General features: G+C 49.0%; 9 non-coding genes across 9 annotated transcripts; 4 read left to right on the top strand and 5 right to left on the bottom strand.

Moving 5' to 3' along the window:
• Positions 1 to 1,937: 1,937 nt before the first annotated feature.
• trnar-acg (transfer RNA arginine (anticodon ACG)) lies at positions 1,938 to 2,010 on the bottom strand. Its single transcript has one exon. It is a non-coding gene; the product is annotated as a tRNA-Arg (tRNA).
• Positions 2,011 to 3,634: 1,624 nt separating this feature from the next.
• On the top strand, positions 3,635 to 3,716 carry trnas-gcu (transfer RNA serine (anticodon GCU)). The gene has a single exon. It is a non-coding gene; the product is annotated as a tRNA-Ser (tRNA).
• An 8,622-nt stretch (positions 3,717 to 12,338) lies between these two features.
• On the bottom strand, positions 12,339 to 12,480 carry LOC138231313 (U4 spliceosomal RNA). Its single transcript, XR_011186603.1, has one exon. It is a non-coding gene; the product is annotated as a U4 spliceosomal RNA (small nuclear RNA).
• Positions 12,481 to 13,773: 1,293 nt separating this feature from the next.
• LOC138231315 (5S ribosomal RNA) lies at positions 13,774 to 13,892 on the top strand. Its single transcript, XR_011186605.1, has one exon. It is a non-coding gene; the product is annotated as a 5S ribosomal RNA (ribosomal RNA).
• A 636-nt stretch (positions 13,893 to 14,528) lies between these two features.
• Positions 14,529 to 14,692, bottom strand: LOC138231311 (U1 spliceosomal RNA). Its single transcript, XR_011186601.1, has one exon. It is a non-coding gene; the product is annotated as a U1 spliceosomal RNA (small nuclear RNA).
• Positions 14,693 to 16,499: 1,807 nt separating this feature from the next.
• Positions 16,500 to 16,618, top strand: LOC138231314 (5S ribosomal RNA). Its single transcript, XR_011186604.1, has one exon. It is a non-coding gene; the product is annotated as a 5S ribosomal RNA (ribosomal RNA).
• Positions 16,619 to 17,254: 636 nt separating this feature from the next.
• On the bottom strand, positions 17,255 to 17,418 carry LOC138231312 (U1 spliceosomal RNA). Its single transcript, XR_011186602.1, has one exon. It is a non-coding gene; the product is annotated as a U1 spliceosomal RNA (small nuclear RNA).
• Positions 17,419 to 19,225: 1,807 nt separating this feature from the next.
• On the top strand, positions 19,226 to 19,344 carry LOC138231310 (5S ribosomal RNA). The gene has a single exon (XR_011186600.1). It is a non-coding gene; the product is annotated as a 5S ribosomal RNA (ribosomal RNA).
• A 636-nt stretch (positions 19,345 to 19,980) lies between these two features.
• On the bottom strand, positions 19,981 to 20,144 carry LOC138231316 (U1 spliceosomal RNA). The gene has a single exon (XR_011186606.1). It is a non-coding gene; the product is annotated as a U1 spliceosomal RNA (small nuclear RNA).
• Positions 20,145 to 25,664: the final 5,520 nt, after the last annotated feature.

Here is a 25,664-nt window from a genome sequence, read left to right as displayed (position 1 = left end):
TTTTTCTAAAGGGGCCTCGCACTCTTTTCCAAGCAATGGTCACCATCCCCACCGAGTGTCACAATGTAGTCATGTCCTAGGACATCACCTGTTAGTCTCCATTTGTCTGCCACCAACACTTTAGGTTACGGGGTCACAACCGCACCCCGGAGAGCAGAGGAGCCGTTGTCGTTCTGGCGGCGCAGATTGGGCTGAAGGTGGGGCGCTTGAATCTCGCTGTTGGAGGCCGTCTGAAACTGACCCAAGCCTTTCCCTTGAATTAAATGTAAATAAGAAATGAACCCCAGATGCATATGGAATCAATCACGTGTTTCCTTTGAGCCGTTTCAGAGACTGCTCCAGAGTTTACCTTGCACAGATGCGCAAAGATTAATGATGGGGGTGCACGCTTCCAGGCGTCTTACAACTGTAGGGACTGATTAGAGACAATTCGTAGCTTGTGCTCATTTCCCTCTATTCCCCGTGTTGCAGTGGTAGGATGACGTAAATTCCTGCTTCGACACGTAACGGCATTATAATCAAGTGCAGGAGCTGAGGGCTTTAGTTTTGTTTCGTTTTCCATGGCGTTCGTAAGCGCGCAAATCAAAGGCAATTCCTGCGTCTAACACGAATGTAAATGCTTTTGAAAGTGCAGTGTGGTGCAGCTTGTAAAATCCTTGTCCACATTTTTGGTTTGTTGATGTTTTTTCTGTCTGCCAAAGTTGCATTTTGACATCCGGACTGGGGGACTTTATCATTTGAACGTGAAGCCAGCCTTAAACCCTCTGAGGCGTGTCTGTCTGCCGGCACGAATCTTGTGAAAGGTATTTTTTTTAACGGAGAGCAACTTTAAAAAGGTTTCCGCAGCCAAATCGCAGTCCGTGTTTGATTATAGGAGGAATGCGGCGGCGGCGAGCTCGCATTTGTCGTGCTCGAGTGGTTAAGGCGATGGGCTCGAAATGCGTTGGGGCTTCCCCGCGCAGGTGCGAAACCTGCCGACTCCGGCGTCTGCCGCACGTCGCCTTGTGCCTGCGCGGCAGAGGCGAAGTGCCGCTTTTCCTTTCCTGGTACTATAACAACGCGAAATCGCTTGGACCCGCTGCCATGGAAATCAATTCTTCAGATAACTACACATTTTGCGTTCGCACCTCTGGTGCTCTACTTATGCCTTTGAAAACCTAATGAATAAAGCTGAAAGAACCGACACGATATGTAGGTGCTGGTAAAGCACGCAGTAAAGAACTGTTAACAGCAAGGGTTTCAGTGGGTTAACTGAGGAGAAGGCGTGATCGCTAATTGTTGACTTTTTATTTGGTGTTAGAAACACTCTTACTGTGCATGATGTGCAACAAATGTAGCCACAGAAATTGCATCACGCTTTCATGTATGCTATTGCAGACACCAACGTTGCCTAGATAGAAAACCGAAATAGCCGTGGGTTTGCTTGCTGGTCTGAAGGATCTCTCTTCGAATCTCTATCATTTGTCAATGGAAGTAAAAGGCGCTGCAATCTCATACGTTCAGAATCAAACCCGCAGCTATTGTTCGACTTTATTTCTTGACTAATTACAACTGAGTGTCGCATGAGCAGTTACATAAACTTGTCTGGTATATTTGAACACAAATGCCGTTCTTCAATTAAAACTAACAGTACATTGTCAGGGACATTCAGTTCTATACAAACAAGAGACAGACAAGAGAATATTTCTACCGTTCATGTGGACTACGTGTTGACTTACTGATCGGAATAATTGAAAGGTTCGGGCTCATAGCCGATGCAGTGCGTGCTAATTAGAACAGCAACGCTGAGCTCTCAGCACCGTACTGAGCCCAGGTGTTTTTCTAAAGCTGTCAGGTGCAGTTCATTTACATGAAGGAAATCTCTTACTGGGTACGATTACAATGCAGTAAGTAGCACAGACTACTTAGGGAGTAGCCCCATGCGTTTAAAAATGACCCGAGCCAGGCAGGAGTCGAACCTGCAATCTCCTGAGCCGTAGTCAGACGCGTTATCCATTGCGCCACTGGCCCTGGTGTGACACTGCAGGACTGTAACCCAGTGAGATCAGCACTGCACCTAGTAAAATATTACCCCCGGTCCATTCTTTTCCAAAAGTGAGAAACACCTGTTTTCTACATTTTGTCTGTTTTAAAACCATATCTCTTTAAACCAAACCAAGAGTTTGTCTTTTGCACTGATATTCTGATTCATTTCGATTTCAAAGAAAAAAAAAACATTATCTTCCAAAGCATCATAAAATTGTCCATTCTTCCAGACTCTACTTCTCTCTTGTAGTAGTACAGCAGACCTTTCCAGGTGAGCAGATCACAGAGTCCGAAATATGCTTCCTCCATCAAGCAAAGTACCTGAACATGACTCTGTCTTCATAAAAGCGCCCCTGTAATAAAGAAATTAAATCCGAAATCAAGAGGGCAGTTGCCTACTGAAGTTCAAGAAGTCATCAATTTTAACCCAGCAACACATTAAAGGCTGCATCTATACAAGTACGATTCTAGAAATGCTCACCAGATTACGTTTTAAGAAGGAACTGTGCCTCAGGTTCCGCCGAGATCTTAACTCGGATGGCAGGATTCAGAGTCCGGAGTGTGGACTGATGGCGCACGGAGGGTCCATATACTGTGGATCCCTCAGTGATCTTCCGCGTGTTCAAACCGCCAGCGTGTGACTCCCCTGTCCCTGTGACCTCATTGCTCTGCTCTCGCCTCTGTGCAGCTGAGCCCGACTCATGGTAAAGTGGAAAAAAATATGCCCTCATCGTGGGATTTACTCTGGATCGAGGATAGATGTCACTTTTTTATCGTTGAACAGGATGTATGTGATGTGGCGACTAGGTTCAATATTGTATCCTTTTAAAAGATTAAGGACTGGGGTGAGCGTGATTTACCACCCTTTCAGCTAAGAACCCGACATGAGCACCGTTTAAGCTGCATAGACTCGGTCGTTTAACTCTTCTCCATTAGCAGGGTTAAGGTTAAAGAAAAAAAACATTGCTGACTTCTTTTTTTTTGCCAGCCGCTAGCGCTGATTAGCAATGTTTGTATTTCATGTTTTGCAAGTTCCATCCATTTTAAGAAAAACAAGTCGCGTTAAAGACAGGAAATGAATACTTGCATTTAATTAAGTCTAGCCGTAGGCGGTTGTCTGTAAGGACCAGTTCTGTTTGAGAAGACAGAACAAAGAAGGCACCACTGGGATTCGGACTCAGGATCTCCTGTTTAAGAGACAAGCGCTTTAACCAACTAAGCAACGGCGCCCCGGTAGTGTTGTCCTTTTGCAGCCACTTGGACACACCACTCAGACACATCTGCATTCGGTGTGTGCTCCGCCTGCTCGCTGAGCAAGTTGCCACCTTTACATACAATAGCAACATCGACACCAAGAGAAAGGATGACAAATGGCTTTTATCTGGAACTTTTCATGTCCAAGGAGCTCAATGTGCTTTCTGTGTACAACAGGGCCACTGAACTCCACAATGGCCACTGAACCACAGCAGTGGCTTGCTGGCTTGACATCTCCCAAGGAAAATGTTGAAATCGCATGTGGAACAGGAAAAGGACCCTTGAGTACGAGGGAAAAAAAAGAAAAAGATCATCTGGAGCGCGCCAACCCATGTCTGGACAGCCCAGTTTCATCGACGAGGTGGCCGAGTGGTTAAGGCGATGGACTGCTAATCCATTGTGCTCTGCACGCATGGGTTCGAATCCCATCCTCGTCGCTCTCTACGTTTGACGTTGGCTCTCCTTTTGTTTGCTCCAGTACTAGAGCCTTACATTTTCTAGCGGTGGCTGAACATGGTATAGTAGGCTAACGTTGGTATCGAGCAGTGGTAGTAACAGTATTTACGTGCCGCTGCTGCCAAGTGGCTCTGGGTTGAGACCGCGTTTTCACTTACTTGCAGCACAAATGGAGAAAGCGATTTTTGACAGTCTCTCGAGAGACTGCGCTAGGTGTTTAGGGATAGACTTTGTCAGTTCCCCCTGGGATGATGGCCTCTCAAATAGTTTGTGATTCCTCTAGACGTTTATACAGTAGAAGCCTGCTTCGTGGCTTAAATCCAAGCTAAGGAAACGAGTTAGAGGTCTGATGCAGAACTGCGAATTCAATGAAGGGGAACACTACAGTACATTGCACTGTATGTGTGAGGAAAGCTGCCCCCTTCTGTTCCTTGTCGACCGAACAGAGGACTGTAAAGGATACCGCCAAGAAACTTTAGGATGCTGGTTGGAATCCAGCTCCAAAGAAGCCCCTTTGGGTGTTATGTAATCAAAAAGTAAGAACAGAGAATCTCCCTTTGATCAAAAGCGCAACAGAACTGTTTTCCGTGGAGCAGGTTTCAGACCCGTAGACCTGTTTTATTTGTAGGGCAGGGCGCATTCCCAAACGTGAATCTCCTGTTTTAGAAATGCTTTGGGCGGCGTGAAGTGAAAATAAGAAGTGGGCTCCAGATGCACATGGAAGCAATCAAGTGTTTCATCCGAGCTGTTTCAAAGACTGCTCAACAGCTTTCCTTTTACAGAGGCCCAACGATTAATGATGGGGGTGCACCCTTCAATGTGCCTTACGACTCTAGGGAGTGATTGAGACGATTCGTAGCGTGTGTTCATTTCCCTCTATTCCCCATGTTGCAGTGGTAAGATGACGTAAATTCCTGCTTCGACACGTAACGGCGTTATAATCAAGTACAGGAGCTGAGGGCTTTTGTTTTGTTTCGTTTTCTATGGCGTTCGTAAGCGCGCAAAACAAAGACAATTCCTGCGTCTAACACGAATATAAATGCTTTTGAAAGTGCAGTGTGGTGCAGCTTGTAAAATCCTTGTCCACATTTGTGGTTTGTTGATGTTTTTTCTGTCTGCCAAAGTTGCATTTTGACATCCGGACGGGGAGACTTTATCATTTGAACGTGAAGCCAGCCTTAAACCCTCTGAGGCGTGTCTGTCTGCCGGCATGTATCTTGTGAAAGGTTTTTTTTTTAACAGAGAGCGACTTTAAAAAGGTTTCCGCAGCCACCTCGCACTCCGTGTTAGATTATAGGAGGAATGCGGCGGCGGCGAGCTCGCTGTAGTCGTGGCCGAGTAGTTAAGGCGATGGATTTGAAATCCATTGGGGACTCCTCGCTCAGGTTCGAATCCTGCCGACTACGGCGTCTGCCGCACGTCACCTTGTGCCTGTGCGGCAAAGGCGAAGTGCCGCTTCTCCTTTCCTGGTACTATAAAAATGCTACATCGCTTGGTCCTGCTTCCATGGAAAGCAGTTCTTCAGGTAATTCTACTCTCTTACCAAAGCTGTTAGGTTCCTTTCCGTGGTGAGATGGGTTGTCATGCAACGCTGCCACATAGTGCCGACAGACAAGTGTGTTGCGGGAGAAGAGAAAAGTGTTTGAAGATTTAAGAGTGTCTTAGGTGGAGCCAAAATCAAGTGTCACAAATGCAAGTGGGAAGATTTCCAATGTTTAATATGGTCAAAATAAGCGGAAGTTACCAGCTGGTCCGGCACAGTCTGCCATGCTTTTGTCATATACTGTAAAGTCGTGTGGAACTGGGTGTCGAACTGGAGCCTCACCATTTGCATATGTGAGGCTCCAGTTATACATCGAGTGTCACATTAAATGACAAAAATGAAGAGAGTTAAAGCACCTGGAGAGGTTTTCTTACAACTTTTGAGCTGACACAGTTTTGGAAAATGTTTCCTTCACGGTGCACTGAACAACATAGGCAGCCAAGAGTCTCCAAAACAAAACAGAATGGACAGATAGGAGAAAATTCCCACTCGTCCTGAAGTTCCCAAAATCCAGCACTGAGCGTAAACAAAGTGTCTAAGTAGCGTGGGAATGCTAACCCTAACCCTAGCTGGAGTTTGAGCAATCCGGCACTGAGCGTAAGAAGATGAGTCAAAGTAACGTCTAATCGGATTAGTTTCCTTAGAGCTGGTTCAGAGTTTGCTCAAGAGTTTACCTTTCACAGATGCGCAAAGAAGAATGTTGGGGGTGCACGCTTCAAGGCGCCTTACAGCTGTAGGGAGTGATTCAAGACGATTCGTGGCGTGTGCTCGTTCCCATATACCGTACGACCCGGGGTGCAGTGCTAGGATGACGTACAATACCGCTTGGGCACGTAACGGGGTTATATGCAAGTGCAGGACGTGAGGGTTTTCGTTTGTTCGTTTTGTTTTGCTCTGCTTTGCTTTGTTTTGCTTTCCATCGCGTTGGTAAGAGCGTAAATAAAAAGGCGATTCCTGTGTCTACCACTAATGTAAGAGCTATTTCAAGTGCGACGTGGTGCGGCTTTTCAAATGCTTGTGGGCATTTCTCTGTTGTTGATTCTTTTTTTGTGTGTAACAAAGTGGCCTTTTCATGTCCGGACGGGGAGACTTTATCATTCCGACATGAAGCCACCCTTAAGTCCTCTGAGGCGTGTCTGTCTGCAAGGCTTGTATTTTGGAAATGTTTTTTTGAAACGGAGAACGACTTTGAAATAGGCTTCCGCCGGCGCCTCGCGATCCAGGTAAGATTGTAGCAAGAACGCAGCGGCAGTGGGGCTTGCTGTAGTCGTGGCTGAGTGGTTAAGGCAATGGACTAGAAATCCATTGGGGTCTCCCCGCACAGGTTCCAATCCTGCCGACTACGTTGTCCGCTTTCAGTCGGTGTGTTTCGGCACAAGCAAAGAAGCGCGCCTCTTTGCTGTTCCTGGTGGTTTTAAAACGCCCAATCGCTTGTACCCGCTGCCTTAGAAATAAGTTCTTCAGCGTCCGCAAATGGCATTTTGCAGCTGGAAGCAGATGTCGACGCGTTTTGCACAGAGCACCAAAAAAGCGTCTTTTTTGAAGGTCCAGGCACTGAGCATTGGTGGTTCAGTGGTAGAATTCTCGCCTGCCACGCGGGAGGCTCGGGTTCGATTCCCAGCCAATGCAGTGGCTTTTGCAGCGAGCGGCTCCATCACTTGCATCCCCTTGCAACTCGCAACTGAAAACCCACTGAAGCTAAGCAGGTGTGAGCCAGGTCAGTACCTGGATGAGGATGAGCTACAGGGAAAAACAAAGCTTCCAGCTGGAAGCGGTGTTAATGGTGCCGGCGGGGGGGCGCTCACCCTGAGGTCTGTGCGGGTCCCAATGCCCCAGTATAGTGACGGAGATACTGTGTTGTAAAAGGGCGCTGTCTTTTGGATGAGATGTAAAACCGAGGTCACAGCGCTCTGTGGTCATTCAAAATGACCACCAAAACCTTTGACAAAAGCTCTTGGTAATTGATGGTCTTCAATAATGCTTCTCCTTTAGGTACATTTTAAATCAGCTGAAAAATGCTGTGAAATGGGGGGGCACTTCAGGCCAGTGTAGGATTTGGGTTACAAGAACCATGAAACTGCACGAGAAAGCCCGTACACTGATTACACGGCTTTCTATTCAAAGGAGGACAAAAGAAATTCCCTGAGTTTGATTTTTTGCAGCACAGAGAGGAGCACTGTCGTGAGGCTGGTTAGCTCAGTTGGTTAGAGCGTGGTGCTAATAACGCCAAGGTCGCGGGTTTGAGCCCTGTACGGGCCAGGTCTAGGTCCAGGTCCCTGTTTGTGAAACAGGCAAATGACTGTCTCAGGGGCCCATTCCTCATTCTCAAGACACATGTATGCAGTATGTACACCGTGCATTGAGCAATAGGGACTGAATACACCACAGGTAAGGTTAGAAGTCATTCTGAGGTGCCACATGTGAGGGATACAGCTAGGCATCCGAAATGTAGGGTTTGAGACCCTTCAGGAGTACTGCATCCTTTGAGACAGACCCTGTTAAACAAATGATCATTTCTTTCGGCATTAGGGACTAAATATACTAAACATATGATGCTAAAATGTTATTTTCACATATATTAATGTAATAAATGATTGCTTATGCTTTAGAAACAAATCTAATTAAAATAAAAGCTTAAGTTTTGTATTTATCTTGTACCATAGAACATGATTTTCTTTGTATTTCAAGCCCACAAAGTGTCCAAATGACGCACTACATGATATAAGGAAGATTATCACATGCATATCGGTATTATCTTTCTTATGAAAATGCATTCCTTTCATTACCTTTTACTTTTTAAAATGAACTCAAATTGAGTATAATGTAATAATTTAAGTAGAATAGATTCTAATAATATAATGATCCAGTGTTTTGCACTACTTCACTGCTTCACTGCTCTATGCCATCTGGAAATAAATCCTCAGACTGCTTACTGCCCTGGGCATGTACCAATAAATTAAAGGAGCACATCTGTTTATCACTGCGTTGAAGCAGGAGACACACAGTCTCTGCAAACACATCCTAGATACAGTGTTCCAGCACCTTTGACCTCATCCAGAACATATCATTTCTTGAAAGGGATTGCTGTCCGAATGCACATCTGAATCCCAAGCAGAATCTCTAGTAAAATACGATCATTTGTGAAACAGGCAAATGACTGTCTCAGGGGCCCATTCCTCATTGTCAGACACATGTATGGAATGCTTTCACCGTGCATTGAGCAATAGGGATTAAAAACACCGCAGGTAAGGTTAGATGTCATGTTCTATGATCATTTCTTTCAGCATTAGGGACTAAATATACTAAACGTATGATGCTAAAATGTTATTTTTACATATATTAATGTAATAAATGATTGCTTATGCTTTATAAACAAATCTAATTAAAATAAAAGCTTAAGTTTTGTATTTATCTTGTACCATAGAACATGATTTGCTTTGTATTTCAAGCCCACAAAGTGTCCAAATGTTCTATGATCATTTCTTTCAGCATTAGGGACTAAATATACCAAACGTATGATGCTAAAATCCTGAAAAAAGGATGTGCTCCATCTCGTCAGTAGATTGGATTCCAAAACTGATTTGGGTCAATATACATTACCTTTGAAATTAAAGTACAGTCTACTGTAGGGAACCATCAACTTAGAAAGCATTGGCCTTCCCTGGGGGTCAGGTAGGTGCAAAAGATAAACCTTTATCCTATCTTTATCTTAAGATAAGTGGCCAAGCAGTATTTTTCCAAGTTTCACCAAGCACATCATGTTGCCATAGTAGACAAAGTTCTATAAAATGTTAAATAACTTTTAAAAAAAGCATCTTGGTCTTACAGTACTGTACAAGGTGAATTAAACTGTCCCTGGTAATAAAAAGTAATTAGAAGCATCTCAGAAACTTTATCTCTAGAAACATTAGCTGTTTTATATCATGTAATTTAGTGTGATGTTGTCAGAATTCAAGGACATTATCACACACAGAAATTGGTTCAGTTAAATCTAAAAAACACAGCTAAACATGGGTTTAAATGTAACAGAAGTCTTACCTCTTGTCAAAAGATTTAATTCAAGAAGCGATGTAATAAATGATTGCTTATGCTTTATAAAGAAATCTAATTAAAATAAAAGCTTAAGTTTTGTATTTATCTTGTACCATAGAACATGATTTTCTTTGTATTTGAAGCCCACAAAGTGTCCAAATGATGCACTACATGATATAAGGAAGATTATCACATGCATATCGGTATTATCTTTCTTATGAAAATGCATTCCTTTCATTACCTTTTACTTTTTAAAATGAACTCAAATTGTGTATAATGTAATAATTTAAGTAGAATAGATTCAGGTAGGAAATATAGAGTCATGATGTTTATGGCTGACATCATTTCACATGGGTGAATTTTAAGCTAAGAAATAAAAACATTTACAATGAAGATACCATTGCTTAATTTTAAATGCCTTTAAAAAATAAATACCTCCTGAGAATAATTTGCCACTCCCAGATCCTTGGTAAGGTACTGTTTGAATCCAATCAGGAGAGGAGCATCCAGGGAGTGCTTTCTATAGAGTCCAGCTTGGGCCACTCTCTTCCGGCCTGCTGATACTTTTTAACTACTCAGGGCCTGTAAGGATATAAAACACCGGTTTAAACATTTTATACCTATAAGACAAATTAGAATTTTAGTAAAAAATAGATACATCTGAAAAATAAAAAGTCTTACTGCTGATAGAGTTCTTCAGAGCTCACATCTTCCCCTTCCTTATCCGCTTCTGTTTCAGTTTCTAGAGCAGCCTCTGGCATCTCTTCCTCCTGGACTGCGGCCTCTTGCTCAGGGCCGCTGGAATGCAGGTAGATTCTTTTCAACATGCTTTTACATAATATGTTGTAACAATGATTTCAAAAAGAAACTACAGAAGCCTTACAGATTAAAAATATCTCACCTTGCCAATGTGTCTTCAGGCTTCCCATGTACAAAAAGGCCCAAGGACTCTAGCAGTCTTACAACCACTATCCTGTTTGCCTCACCAGACACGATCTCTATTCTGTGGTAATCCACGATGACCCCGTTCTTCAGGTGATTCATCATGTCCTCCCTCGCCTGTTGAGAGGCCATCCTGATGTTTTCTGCCGTGGCGTGCTTCATACACGCCCTCTTCAAGTGAGCAGGAAGCTGATCAAGAGTATTCAGGCACATCTTGCACACCAGGGGAATCCTCGTGGGTTTCCTTTGAAAATAAATAATACCATCTGTGTATAGAAACAAGCTAAGACTGATTTCTTAAATTATCCTTAATTTTCTCTCTCATAGTTTGAGCATAATGATTTTATTGCATTTATATAAGAATTGCTCATTGCTCCTAAATAAATAATGGTTTCATAAAAAAGTGAACACTTGGTCTCAGTCACAGACTTTCCAATAGAAGCCATTGTGGAGTTCAGCAACTGCAGGTCCTAGAAGTGGGGAAGGAATTTTAAAAGAGAAATTGAATTACAATACAGAAGGAATGGCTGAGGGATCACTGAAATATATATATACAAATTCCAAAGACTGAGTCCATATAGAAACAACTACCTTTCATTTTCAGTATAAGAAAAAAAAAACATTATCTTCCAAAGCATCATAAAATTGTCCCTTCTTCCAGACTCTACTTCTCTCTTGTAGTAGTATAGCAGACCTTTCCAGGTGAGCAGATCACAGAGTCCGAAATGAGCTTCCTCCATCAAGCAAAGTACCTGAACATGACTCTGTCTTCATAAAAGCGCCCCTGTAATAAAGAAATTAAATCCGAAATCAAGAGGGCAGTTGCCTACTGAAATACAAGAAGTCATCAATTTTAACCTAGCAACACATTAAAGGCTGCATCTATACAAGTACGATTCTAGAAATGCTCACCAGATTACGTTTTAAGAAGGAACTGCGCCTCAGGTTCCGCCGAGATCTTAACTCGGATGGCAGGATTCAGAGTCCGGAGTGCGGACTGATGGCGCACGGAGGGTCCATATACTGTGGATCCCTCAGTGATCTTCCGCGTATTCAAACCGCCAGCGTGTGACTCCCCTGTCCCCGTGACCTCATTGCTCTGCTCTCTCCTCTGTGCAGCTGAGCCCGACTCACGGTAAAATGGAAAAAAATATGCCCTCGACGTGAGATTTATTCTGGAGCGAGCCAGTGTTGCGCATAGCTGCCTTCAAAGCAGTTAACCCAGGTTCGATTCCCGGCCAACGCAGTTACGAATGTTTTCAAATGCTGTCATGAGCCTTGGATTGTGACTAGCAAAGCGAAGCCTTTTGAAAGAGCTAAAGCACTGCAAAACGGAATTGAAGGAGAATCTTACAGGGGATTCTGAGCAGTGTCTGCATACATGCAGTCAGATAAAGGTGCTGAAAGCTTGAGCTACTCTCAATGTCATGCTGCCCTTCCCCGGAGTAAATCTGTTACATTGAAAGAATGCTTCTGGCAGGTTCAAAAAGAGACCCTTGTTAATTGGAGAAATCAATGATTTCGAATGAATTCTGTATGCGTTAAAAGACAGCTATACACAGAAAACATGCAGGACACTGCTCATGATGTTTCCCGAGCCGAAACACAGTGCGTTTTTCCAAGCCATTTGACAAAGCCCACCCACTGAAAACTGCAGCAGATCGTGTAAAGACGTTCAACTTTGTAACTACTGCACGCACAGGAAGCAGAATAAATTCCTCTTTTCAAACTGTCAAAGGTTTGCTTTGCGAACGCTGCAGGACATCGCACAATCTCTTTTGAATGGGGACAAACCATTTCTTATGGGGCGCAGTAAGTACAGACGTTTAAAATGCTCCACTCATGCCGACGATGCAGCATGAAGAAGCGCAACCTAACGTTTGACAGACAAAAGCCAGGCGCCGCTACGAGCAATATGAAATCATACTGACAAGCACACGGCGTTTCGCGCTGACACAAAAGTAATCTCGACAGACGCTGTTCTCTGCATAAAGCTGAAAGAGCGTTTCAGTTGACACGTAACAAGTTCGTTTCTTTCTACCATGATATCACCGTGACCAAATCTGTCTTTAAACACCTTGCTCAGTCTCTGACGAGACTGTCAAAAATTGCTTTCGCCGATTGTATTGCAAACCGGCGGAAGCGGGGTATTGGGAAAAGTTTTCAACTAGCAATAATCACGCCTCGGCTAACCCTCACAGGCTACGATACTGCCACTGCGCAAAGCTGACGGTTGCCAGGCAACCGCGGGGATCCTATGGAAATCGTTATCGATCGTGTCATGGCATGTCGTTGCTATAACGCTTCATATTTGTCGTCTTCTTCTTCTTCTAGCTTGAGGTTTTGAAGAATTTCATGGCAGACAAGGGCTCCGTTGGGAACAAAGGGCGTTGTGAGAAAACCGTTGCTTATTTTCAGCAGCAGAAATACAACCCTTTAAATACAAGATGACAGAACAATGACGAAGGGCATGCCGGGAGGAACTCATGCACTACAGAGGAAAGGGGGCGGGCACGTACAGTTCACATTCAAGCCACAAGTACTCCTCTTGGATGTTGCACAAACAAATCCTAACGTCTTGAAAGCATTGCAGCATGTTTGTGTCCCACTTCCCGTGGCTGCGGGACGACTGACACGAACGGACAAACACAATCTGTGGCGTTTAGCGTGACATAGTCTTGCAGGCATCGTGCTGTCTCACTGCAATATTATACCGCTGGAGGAAACAGTCCATCTGGCCATGAAACTCATTTGAACGTCTAGCTACAGCAAATAACAATAACATGATTTATTCAGGATGTGTGGAATCAGCACGTCCCGGAGACAGCTTCCGAAATCGTGAGCATTCTCTGGTGGTAGGGGCGTTCAAGATGGCGCTCAGGTGGGAGGTAAAGTTTAGTGGTTGGGGAGTTTTTTTGAGTTTTTCATGACCTGAATGTTAATTTTTGCTTTTTTTGACTACAGAAAAATAAGGACTTAACACTAGTTGTTTAAACTTCAGTTATAATTGAAAGAAAAAAAAACGATTTTTTTTTTAGGTTTAAAAAGTCCGATATGAGTAACACTGGGAAAAGAAAAGAGAGTGCTGGGTCATCGAAGGAGAACTCTAAGATACCTCAATCGTATATGTATAGCACTACAAAAAAATCGATGGCAACTAAAGGGAAAAGTGAAGCAGCTGCAGGGGCAGCAAGAGGGCGGAGGCGCCGCGCGCCCGGCCGAAGTGTTGGACCGGTGCGCTTTACGTGCTGAAATAAACACGCGACAGCCCCGAAATGTTTCCAGAGTGCTGTGCACTGAAGACTTGCCTGGTGCTCCTCCGTGCAGATTGTTTGTCCTCCTCCAGTGCGGGACGTGCCAACACAAGGGAGCGCATTCGCCAACATCCAGGCACGCAATGCGATTTGGAAAGCAGCTCCTTTCCAAAGAGTGGCACACGAACGATCCTTCAGTCCCGCTCGGGGGGCACGGAACCCCCGCCACACACAGCTTCAAGTAGCGAGTCAGGCGCTGGGGCTTTCGCTTACGGCCACACCACCCTGAACACGCCCGATCTCTTCTGATCTCGGAAGCTAAGCAGCGTCAGGCCTGGTTAGTACTTGGATGGGAGACTGCCTGGGAATACCAGGTGCTGTAAGCTTTTGCTCTCCCGGCCAGCAGGGGTCGCCGTTGGTGCCGTAGGCTTTGGGAGGAAAACCTGCAGGATGGAAAGGTGATCTATAGCCTCATCTCTAGAGATGTTTTGTTGCTGTGGCATGTGTGTGACCCATATTCAAAAAAAAAAACCCGTCTGTAAAACGAATATCGAAGCTGCCTCTAAATCTGCAAATGAAGATGAGTCGATAAACCACTCGTTTTTTGTATAACTAGACATATATTCATTTGTTACCGATTTCATTCATTGAGCACGGATACAGTAGAGGTACAGCCATTCACTGTTTGACATGTCTGCACTGGTACAGAACCGAGCAATCAGAAAACGGGTGAAACTGTCTTTAGACTCAGCATACAGTACCGAGGCCCCCCATGACCAAATAAAGGCTAACCTCGATAATCAGCCTAAAGAACGCAGACTACAGCAAAACGACTGACTTTGAAAAGGGAATGAACGTCCGGAAGGAGTAGTGGAACTAGCTTGAGATGCTTCTCCGGACCCCTAACTAAAAGCCAGCGAGAACCAGCAGCGGCGTCCACTCCTGTCGAACCGGGATCCTTCCGCAGCCACGCAGCTCGTGGTGTCCTAACCCTCCCGTATCTGATTTTGGACCAAGCACATCAGGGGAGAGCGCGAACGCAGTCCCCCACTACCAGAAATTATGCAGTCGAGATTCCCACATTTGGGGAATTCGCAGGGGTCAACACAGCCGGAGTGCAATGGCCGAGCCTCGCCCTGGGTGAACCTCCTTCTTGATCAAGGTATCTCCCCTGCCAGGTAAGTATGAGTTAAACAGGCCCCTGCAAGCGGCCCGCACCCACAGCACAAATCGTGCAGCCTAGGCCACCTCCTCGCCCCGCACGCCACCGCCTCCTGCTGGGCCCACTCTTTCACACACTCACACGCCACACTAACACTCAAAAGTGTGGGCAAAACGAGAAAACGAGCGCGCCGTTTCCTACACATCTGCAGTCGCCGTTGCGCATTCGCAGCATGTCCCGGGATGCAATTCGGCCTCATTTGCATAACTCCAGACCGGCAGATCGCCACGCAAGCTCGCGACGTGCGCCTGCCACACACCGAACAAACCTTTTCAGCAATTTCCAAAAAACGGGCCTGCTCGCCTGCCCACAAGGCTCCGTCTCTTACCTGCTCTCCAGAGCCTGCTGCCTTCTGTGCTTTTCTCTCGGCACCGCTGCAGCGCACACAACTCCTGCAGCGGGAGGGGGGGAGAAAGTTCCCGCGCTCCGCCGCAGGGAAGGCTCGCTCCGTACGCACACGTCCTTTCGATGCCAGTCCAACAAGTGCTCCGCATTAGCTGCGTCGGGGCTCCGGCGTGTCGCACCTCACCTCACCTCGCCCTGCCCCCTCCTTGAATGTCTGCCGCTAGGCATGCCCCGCTCTCCTCCGCCTTATCTTATCGCGTGTGAGCACCGACAATGGCCACAATGCCGGGGAATGGCACCTGTAAAGTGTTAATTGGGGCACAGGAACAGCCCGTCTCGTCTCGGGGGGGCCGGCTTCAGAGACAATACAGCAAACACAGCGGGGCGGGGGAAGAAGACGACACCACACATGCGGGTACATTCAGCTCCGGCGGGAACGAGACATTTGTCGGTCTTTTCAAGTGCCGAGAGCCGAGCAATCCTTCACTTGTATCGTTTCTCCCCGGTGACTAGATCTGGCCCTGCGACTCTCGACTGGGCTCACCCCCGGGGCAGCCCAGCAGGTGTGAGCCTGGCCGGCACCCGGATGGGAGATTCCACCCCGGAAAAGCTCCGGTTGCTGCTGCTCCTGCAAGAGGTGTGACTGGGACCAGTAGGGAGCGCTCACCCTGCGGGCTGTGTGGCTCTCTTACGCCCCAGCCTCCTGATGGCGACACTCTGCTGCACAAACAGGCGCCGTCCTTCGGGGGAGGCGTCAAACCGAGGTCCCGACCCTCCTTGGCCATTAGGAAACCCCAGGGCGTCTCTCAAAAAGAGACGCCGGGGGTGTCCCTCTGGTGTTAGTGCTCCCCTTTACCCATCAGTCGGGGTCTCCTCCTAATCCCCGTCTCACCTGTAACAATCAATGACGAGGCCCCCCTGTCCGTGAGATTTAGTACTCGCGCAAGAGACCGGGGGCAGAGCGCGAACGCGGTCCCCCGCCCCCCACAAAGTGCGCGCTCCGGGTTCCCTCTCGGGGCCCTGCAACACAGCGGAAGGGCAGTGAGAAGGAGCCTCTTGCTCTGACGCCGCAAGGCCACAAGAGGGCGGAGGCGCCGCGCGCCCGGCCGACGTGTTGGACCGGTGCGCTTTACGTGCTGAAATAAACACGCGAAAGCCCCGAAATGTTTCCAGAGTGCTGTGCACTGGAGGTTTTTGTCTGGTGAAGACTTGCCTGGTGCTCCTCCGTGCAGATTGTTTGTCCTCCTCCAGTGCGGGACGTGCCAACACAAGGGAGCGCATTCGCCAACATCCAGGCACGCAATGCGATTTGGAAAGCAGCTCCTTTCCAAAGAGTGGCACACGAACGATCCTTCAGTCCCGCTCGGGGGGCACGGAACCCCCGCCACACACAGCTTCAAGTAGCGAGTCAGGCGCCGGGGCTTTTGCTTAAGGCCACACCACCCTGAACACGCCCGATCTCGTCTGATCTCGGAAGCTAAGCAGCGTTGGGCCTGGTTAGTACTTGGATGGGAGACTGCCTGGGAATACCAGGTGCTGTAAGCTTTTGCTCTCCCGGCCAGCAGGGGTCGCCGTTGGTGCCGTAGGCTTTGAGAGGAAAACCTGCAGGATGGAAAGGTGATCTATAGCCTCATCTCTAGAGATGTTTTGTTGCTGTGGCATGTGTGTGACCCATATTCAAAAAAAAAAACCCGTCTGTAAAACGAATATCGAAGCTGCTTCTAAATCTGCAAATGAAGATGAGTCGATAAACCACTCGTTTTTCGTATAACTAGACATATATTCATTTGTTACCGATTTCATTCATTGAGCACGGATACAATAGAGGTACAGCCATTCACTGTTTGACATGTCTGCACTGGTACAGAACCGAGCAATCAGAAAACGGGTGAAACTGTCTTTAGACTCAGCATACAGTACCGAGGCCCCCCATGACCAAATAAAGGCTAACCTCGATAATCAGCCTAAAGAACGCAGACTACAGCAAAACGACTGACTTTGAAAAGGGAATGAACGTCCGGAAGGAGTAGTGGAACTAGCTTGAGATGCTTCTCCGGACCCCTAACTAAAAGCCAGCGAGAACCAGCAGCGGCGTCCACTCCTGTCGAACCGGGATCCTTCCGCAGCCACGCAGCTCGTGGTGTCCTAACCCTCCCGTATCCGATTTTGGACCAAGCACATCAGGGGAGAGCGCGAACGCAGTCCCCCACTACCAGAAATTATGCAGTCGAGATTCCCACATTTGGGGAATTCGCAGGGGTCAGCACAGCCGGAGTGCAATGGCCAAGCCTCGCCCTGGGTGAACCTCCTTCTTGATCAAAGTATCTCCCCTGCCAGGTAAGTATGAGTTAAACAGGCCCCTGCAAGCGGCCCGCACCCACAGCACAAATCGCGCAGCCTAGGCCACCTCCTCGCCCCGCACGCCACCGCCTCCTGCTGGGCCCACTCTTTCACACACTCACACGCCACACTAACACTCAAAAGTGTGGGCAAAACGAGAAAACGAGCGCGCCGTTTCCTACACATCTGCAGTCGCCGTTGCGCATTCGCAGCATGTCCCGGGATGCAATTCGGCCTCATTTGCATAACTCCAGACCGGCAGATCGCCACGCAAGCTCGCGACGTGCGCCTGCCACACACCGAACAAACCTTTTCAGCAATTTCCAAAAAACGGGCCTGCTCGCCTGCCCACAAGGCTCCGTCTCTTACCTGCTCTCCAGAGCCTGCTGCCTTCTGTGCTTTTCTCTCGGCACCGCTGCAGTGCACACAACTCCTGCAGCGGGAGGGGGGGAGAAAGTTCCCACGCTCCGCCGCAGGGAAGGCTCGCTCCGTGCGCACACGTCCTTTCGATGCCAGTCCAACAAGTGCTCCGCATTAGCTGCGTCGGGGCTCCGGCGTGTCGCACCTCACCTCACCTCGCACTGCCCCCTCCTTGAATGTCTGCCGCTGGGCATGCCCCGCTCTCCTCCGCCTTATCTTATCGCGTGTGAGCACCGACAATGGCCACAATGCCGGGGAATGGCACCTGTAAAGTGTTAATTGGGGCACAGGAACAGCCCGTCTCGTCTCGGGGGGGCCGGCTTCAGAGACAATACAGCAAACACAGCGGGGCGGGGGAAGAAGACGACACCACACATGCGGGTACATTCAGCTCCGGCGGGAACGAGACATTTGTCGGTCTTTTCAAGTGCCGAGAGCCGAGCAATCCTTCACTTGTATCGTTTCTCCCCGGTGACTAGATCTGGCCCTGCGACTCTCGACTGGGCTCACCCCCGGGGCAGCCCAGCAGGTGTGAGCCTGGCCGGCACCCGGATGGGAGATTCCACCCCGGAAAAGCTCCGGTTGCTGCTGCTCCTGCAAGAGGTGTGACTGGGACCAGTAGGGAGCGCTCACCCTGCGGGCTGTGTGGCTCTCTTACGCCCCAGCCTCCTGATGGCGACACTCTGCTGCACAAACAGGCGCCGTCCTTCGGGGGAGGCGTCAAACCGAGGTCCCGACCCTCCTTGGCCATTAGACTACCCCAGGGCGTCTCTCAAAAAGAGACGCCGGGGGTGTCCCTCTGGTGTTAGTGCTCCCCTTTACCCATCAGTCGGGGTCTCCTCCTAATCCCCGTCTCACCTGTAACAATCAATGACGAGGCCCCCCTGTCCGTGAGATTTAGTACTCGCGCAAGAGACCGGGGGCAGAGCGCGAACGCGGTCCCCCGCCCCCCACAAAGTGCGCGCTCCGGGTTCCCTCTCGGGGCCCTGCAACACAGCGGAAGGGCAGCGAGAAGGAGCCTCTTGCTCTGACGCCGCAAGGCCACAAAAGGGTGGAGGCGCCGCGCGCCCGGCCGACGTGTTGGACCGGTGCGCTTTACGTGCTGAAATAAACACGCGAAAGCCCCGAAATGTTTCCAGAGTGCTGTGCACTGGAGGTTTTTGTCTGGTGAAGACTTGCCTGGTGCTCCTCCGTGCAGATTGTTTGTCCTCCTCCAGTGCGGGACGTGCCAACACAAGGGAGCGCATTCGCCAACATCCAGGCACGCAATGCGATTTGGAAAGCAGCTCCTTTCCAAAGAGTGGCACACGAACGATCCTTCAGTCCCGCTCGGGGGGCACGGAACCCCCGCCACACACAGCTTCAAGTAGCGAGTCAGGCGCCGGGGCTTTCGCTTACGGCCACACCACCCTGAACACGCCCGATCTCATCTGATCTTGGAAGCTAAGCAGCGTTGGGCCTGGTTAGTATTTGGATGGGAGACTGCCTGGGAATACCAGGTGCTGTAAGCTTTTGCTCTCCCGGCCAGCAGGGGTCGCCGTTGGTGCCGTAGGCTTTGGGAGGAAAACCTGCAGGATGGAAAGGTGATCTATAGCCTCATCTCTAGAGATGTTTTGTTGCTGTGGCATGTGTGTGACCCATATTCAAAAAAAAAAACCCGTCTGTAAAACGAATATCGAAGCTGCCTCTAAATCTGCAAATGAAGATGAGTCGATAAACCACTCGTTTTTCGTATAACTAGACATATATTCATTTGTTACCGATTTCATTCATTGAGCACGGATACAATAGAGGTACAGCAATTCACTGTTTGACATGTCTGCACTGGTACAGAACCGAGCAATCAGAAAACGGGTGAAACTGTCTTTAGACTCAGCATACAGTACCGAGGCCCCCCATGACCAAATAAAGGCTAACCTCGATAATCAGCCTAAAGAACGCAGACTACAGCAAAACGACTGACTTTGAAAAGGGAATGAACGTCCGGAAGGAGTAGTGGAACTAGCTTGAGATGCTTCTCCGGACCCCTAACTAAAAGCCAGCGAGAACCAGCAGCGGCGTCCACTCCTGTCGAACCGGGATCCTTCCGCAGCCACGCAGCTCGTGGTGTCCTAACCCTCCCGTATCTGATTTTGGACCAAGCACATCAGGGGAGAGCGCGAACGCAGTCCCCCACTACCAGAAATTATGCAGTCGAGATTCCCACATTTGGGGAATTCGCAGGGGTCAGCACAGCCGGAGTGCAATGGCCGAGCCTCGCCCTGGGTGAACCTCCTTCTTGATCAAGGTATCTCCCCTGCCAGGTAAGTATGAGTTAAACAGGCCCCTGCAAGCGGCCCGCACCCACAGCACAAATCGCGCAGCCTAGGCCACCTCCTCGCCCCGCACGCCACCGCCTCCTGCTGGGCCCACTCTTTCACACACTCACACGCCACACTAACACTCAAAAGTGTGGGCAAAACGAGAAAACGAGCGCGCCGTTTCCTACACATCTGCAGTCGCCGTTGCGTATTCGCAGCATGTCCCGGGATGCAATTCGGCCTCATTTGCATAACTCCAGACCGGCAGATCGCCACGCAAGCTCGCGACGTGCGCCTGCCACACACCGAACAAACCTTTTCAGCAATTTTCCAAAAAATGGGCCTGCTCGCCTGCCCACAAGGCTCCGTCTCTTACCTGCTCTCCAGAGCCTGCTGCCTTCTGTGCTTTTCTCTCGGCACCGCTGCAGTGCACACAACTCCTGCAGCGGGAGGGGGGGAGAAAGTTCCCACGCTCCGCCGCAGGGAAGGCTCGCTCCGTGCGCACACGTCCTTTCGATGCCAGTCCAACAAGTGCTCCGCATTAGCTGCGTCGGGGCTCCGGCGTGTCGCACCTCACCTCACCTCGCACTGCCCCCTCCTTGAATGTCTGCCGCTGGGCATGCCCCGCTCTCCTCCGCCTTATCTTATCGCGTGTGAGCACCGACAATGGCCACAATGCCGGGGAATGGCACCTGTAAAGTGTTAATTGGGGCACAGGAACAGCCCGTCTCGTCTCGTCTCGGGGGGGCCGGCTTCAGAGACAATACAGCAAACACAGCGGGGCGGGGGAAGAAGACGACACCACACATGCGGGTACATTCAGCTCCGGCGGGAACGAGACATTTGTCGGTCTTTTCAAGTGCCGAGAGCCGAGCAATCCTTCACTTGTATCGTTTCTCCCCGGTGACTAGATCTGGCCCTGCGACTCTCGACTGGGCTCACCCCCGGGGCAGCCCAGCAGGTGTGAGCCTGGCCGGCACCCGGATGGGAGATTCCACCCCGGAAAAGCTCCGGTTGCTGCTGCTCCTGCAAGAGGTGTGACTGGGACCAGTAGGGAGCGCTCACCCTGCGGGCTGTGTGGCTCTCTTACGCCCCAGCCTCCTGATGGCGACACTCTGCTGCACAAACAGGCGCCGTCCTTCGGGGGAGGCGTCAAACCGAGGTCCCGACCCTCCTTGGCCATTAGGAAACCCCAGGGCGTCTCTCAAAAAGAGACGCCGGGGGTGTCCCTCTGGTGTTAGTGCTCCCCTTTACCCATCAGTCGGGGTCTCCTCCTAATCCCCGTCTCACCTGTAACAATCAATGACGAGGCCCCCCTGTCCGTGAGATTTAGTACTCACGCAAGAGACCGGGGGCAGAGCGCGAACGCGGTCCCCCGCCCCCCACAAAGTGCGCGCTCCGGGTTCCCTCTCGGGGCCCTGCAACACAGCGGAAGGGCAGCGAGAAGGAGCCTCTTGCTCTGACGCCGCAAGGCCACAAGAGGGCGGAGGCGCCGCGCGCCCGGCCGACGTGTTGGACCGGTGCGCTTTACGTGCTGAAATAAACACGCGAAAGCCCCGAAATGTTTCCAGAGTGCTGTGCACTGGAGGTTTTTGTCTGGTGAAGACTTGCCTGGTGCTCCTCCGTGCAGATTGTTTGTCCTCCTCCAGTGCGGGACGTGCCAACACAAGGGAGCGCATTCGCCAACATCCAGGCACGCAATGCGATTTGGAAAGCAGCTCCTTTCCAAAGAGTGGCACACGAACGATCCTTCAGTCCCGCTCGGGGGGCACGGAACCCCCGCCACACACAGCTTCAAGTAGCGAGTCAGGCGCCGGGGCTTTCGCTTATGGCCACACCACCCTGAACACGCCCGATCTCGTCTGATCTCGGAAGCTAAGCAGTGTAGATAAAACTGGTTCAGGGACGCCAAATAATGTAGATTAAGCCGGTTCAGGGACGCCAAATATGTAAGAAAAGTGGCTCTCTGAAGGCACCAGTTCTGTAAGGTTTGGGCATTTACTGAGACAATTATTAATTGTAGCAGTAAATCACAAAGTTGATTCTTTTGATGGCTTTAGAATCCAACCATGCGACATAACTCAAACAACGCGCACACACAGGTACTAATACACGAGGATACATTTATTAATACATAGAATATGCATGAAAAACTAACAGATCTTATCGAGAGGGTTATCAGAATACAAAAGATATATATTCAATCAGTTACAAAGTGTTACACATATCAAGAGGACATACGTTCAGTATATCATTCATTAAGACCGTTTCGTAAAGTGAACTTGGTTACAACTTCTACATTAGATACTCAAAACAAGTACATAACTCTTAGGAATTAAATTGATATCAACTGGTTTGGATAACAATTGAATTCTCGAGCTGTAATGCATTGAAGTTGAATACTCATCCAATCTTTGGGGATTCAGATCTCCTGCGGGCACAAAGAAACAGTTGCAGGCTGTTGCTGTCCAATCCGCGCTCTCTGGCTCCGTGCCAGGCTGTGCTGTGCGGCTTGCGACGGTGCGCTGCTGTTGCTCATTGTTGGCTTTAACTAGCAAAGTTTGTGCACAGGAGAAAAGATGATTGTGGGTCCCAGCAAGTCAGGAAGAGGACCAGTTCGTTCCTGATGAAGAGCTAGTTCTGAATAGTGATTCAGCTTTCCACAGTTCCGACCTGTTCATGAGGCCTGCTGCTGGTTACTCTCTGGCAACCTCCGCTCTAGACTCTTAGAACAAAGGAAAGTTCTGGCACTCGGACACACTGGCCGTTCCGTGGTTGTCCGGGCTGAGTCTCAGGATGGTCAGGAGGCGCGCTGCGAGAATGTCCTGCCCTTGGGAGCCTTCTGCTCCTGGGCCGTCCTGCCCTGGAATTCTCCTTTGAATTCCCTTTAGAATCTTACTGAATCTTGTTGAATCTTCCCTTCTGAATCTGAATCTGAATCTGAATCTCTCAGGCTCTCTGTGTTGCCTGTTTTTACCTGGAGGAACTTCAGCTCATTGATTGGCTGAAAGTTCCATGGGCATCAGAGTCCCACGTGGGTTACTCGGCCCTACCAGTCCCTGATTGGTTGATCAGGGTGAGATATGAGTCACTTAGTCCTGACACTTAGTAATGCAGTCCAGATGTCCAACTCGCACTCCCTAGACAGATAGGCACCAATGGATGACCATTGATCATGATAGCCAGGCTTAGCTAAGTGCATCCCCCTTTGGGAGCTGTCCTTATCAAAAGAAAACATCTTGCATGAATGGTTTCTCTGTGGCTGCACCACAGAGATGAACAGAGAAATGGGGCCTCATTTGGGAAGCTCAGAACACTTAATTCTGCCTTATTAATAAACCTCGCTGCTACATATCCCCCCTTTTTGAAGGTCACGAGGTCCCGAGGCATTGTTGCCTTCAAAACAAAACAGAGTTAAGTGATGTCCCTTGCCATTAGAACATTAACCTTAAATGTCCACATTACTCCTCGAGAATTCATACCGGAACCAGCATTGGATACAAACAGGATGAATAACATCTGGAGTATGTATAAACACGGTAGGAGACATTATCTAAGTCTAGGAATTACACATCAGGAAGTTCACTGTCAATATCTGATACCTCTGTAGTAGATATTTGGGGAGAAGTCACTTCCTTTCTTTTGACATGCTACCGTTGACTCATTCGTGCTACCCAGAGTACATCTTGATGTGAGAGTACATCATTCAGAGTACACTGTCAGTCATGATCCAGCTACCTGGCAGTAGTGTTACAATAACAACAGTTCCTGTTCCCAGCCCCCCCCGATAAACCACAACACCTGTGTTGGGTATCTGCTAGGGTGGTTTGGAGGTTTGTTCCATTAAAGCAAACTAACTACCTGTACCTCTTCAGGGCTTACTGTTTCTTGGATTTCTATCCAATTCAATAGTGTGGCACCTGAAGGCATCCATGACCTCAAGTTTGGTCTTATGTTGTCTGGTTCTAGACAGTACAGTGTTAAGTTCAAGAGCACTATGGCCTCCTCGGGAACTTGCAGGAAAACTGTTTGATTAGGTAGCTGCATTGCGGTAGCTGTATCATGCCTGTCACAAGTCATGGTGTCAGTTAAATGTGGTGTGCTGACCAGCCATTTACTTCCCACCTGCTCTTCGTGGGGTTCATTAACCTCCCTCTGCTCATTAGTAGCTTTACACCCTTCATTGGTGAATCATTTAGACACAGCCAATGGATAGCTTTGGTAGCCATACCCATCTCAAGATTTGGAACCGAATTCAATCTTGGATTGCCTTCTGGGTGAGCTATGAGCAATGGGGTTAATGTCACATACTCCTCTACTGAGAAGAGTGGAATCAAGTGGGTTGGGAATTGTGCCATGGCTAGACTGGCTACAGTGGCACTAAGCTCCCTTAACAGGTCTTGTGTCAACATTCTGGCCTGTTGCACACAAGCATAAACCCACTGTATAACACCAACAATCATGTCCACTGGTTGGGGAATAAGGTTTAACCCTGTTGCATAGGAAGTTGCCTGTAGGGTTTCCCCTAAGCTTTCCAACTTTTGCTGCTGTTGATACAGTCTGTCACTACCCTCTGGCATTTCTGACACCTGCCTTCTTGGGGCAGTCGGGGTGAGAGTGCCAGTAGCACACAAACCTACCAGAAATAGCAAACGTGCAACAGTGGCGGCAGCAATCAGTCCTCCCAAAAGTCTTTTCGGGTGGCTGATCCCAGTCATCTCCTTCTGAGTGACTGTTGCCTTTCTAAGCTGGCGCAGCGTGTACATGGTGTCTTTCTCAGTATGCCATGTGGCATCTTGGGCACCAACATCCTGGAAATCTGTGGAGATCTGACGCAGCTGCTGATGCTGCTCCTCCTTTTCCAGGGCATTTGCTTTTTCGATTTGTTCATGCCTGTGCTCTAGGAACCCTGCAGGGGGCGGTGCAGCGGTGGAGCATGCCTGACCCTCGGCTGAGTGGTCATCTGGAGCACCTGAGTGATCTGGGATTGTTACCCTATTCTCACTGTTCAGGTCCACCCTGCACACCTCCTGATTGAGGAATCCCTCTATCGGCATGTTTACAATCGTTCGCTGGGGGTAGGTGTAGGACACCTGCTCGCTCCCCCCTTCCCTCGCTAGGGGTTCAGGGAGCTGCCCCAGCAGTGGGATAGCTAGTTCACTGTCTTTGAACTTACTATCACTCACCAGGCCCATGTCAGTGCAGGCGGGGATTCTGACACCCCTCTTTGCGATGTTCTGCACTGGCAGGTGGGTGGCTTGACCATCCAGCTCCAGTCTGGCTGAACCACTGTTGGTCAGACTCAGACTGACAGACTGAGCTGGTGGCTGTGAGAAAACCGGCTCGGCTTTCATTCCCTGTCCCTTCTGGGGGACTGGGTGTGTAGGCAACCCTGCCGTTGAGGCAGGAACAATCAGGTCAGTCTCACTCACTACCTGGTAGTTGTGAGAAATAATGTTACCTGACTGCAGGTTCCCTGGGTCACAGCAGAGGGAATCAGCATCTGGGATCAGGTGTGTCCACAGCGCAGT

The sequence above is a fragment of the Lepisosteus oculatus genome, unplaced genomic scaffold (assembly GCF_040954835.1).
Source record: "Lepisosteus oculatus isolate fLepOcu1 unplaced genomic scaffold, fLepOcu1.hap2 HAP2_SCAFFOLD_536, whole genome shotgun sequence".
NCBI lineage: Eukaryota > Metazoa > Chordata > Actinopteri > Semionotiformes > Lepisosteidae > Lepisosteus > Lepisosteus oculatus.
Note: the sequence above shows the minus strand (reverse complement) of the source record. Positions and strands in the feature narration are given on the sequence as shown.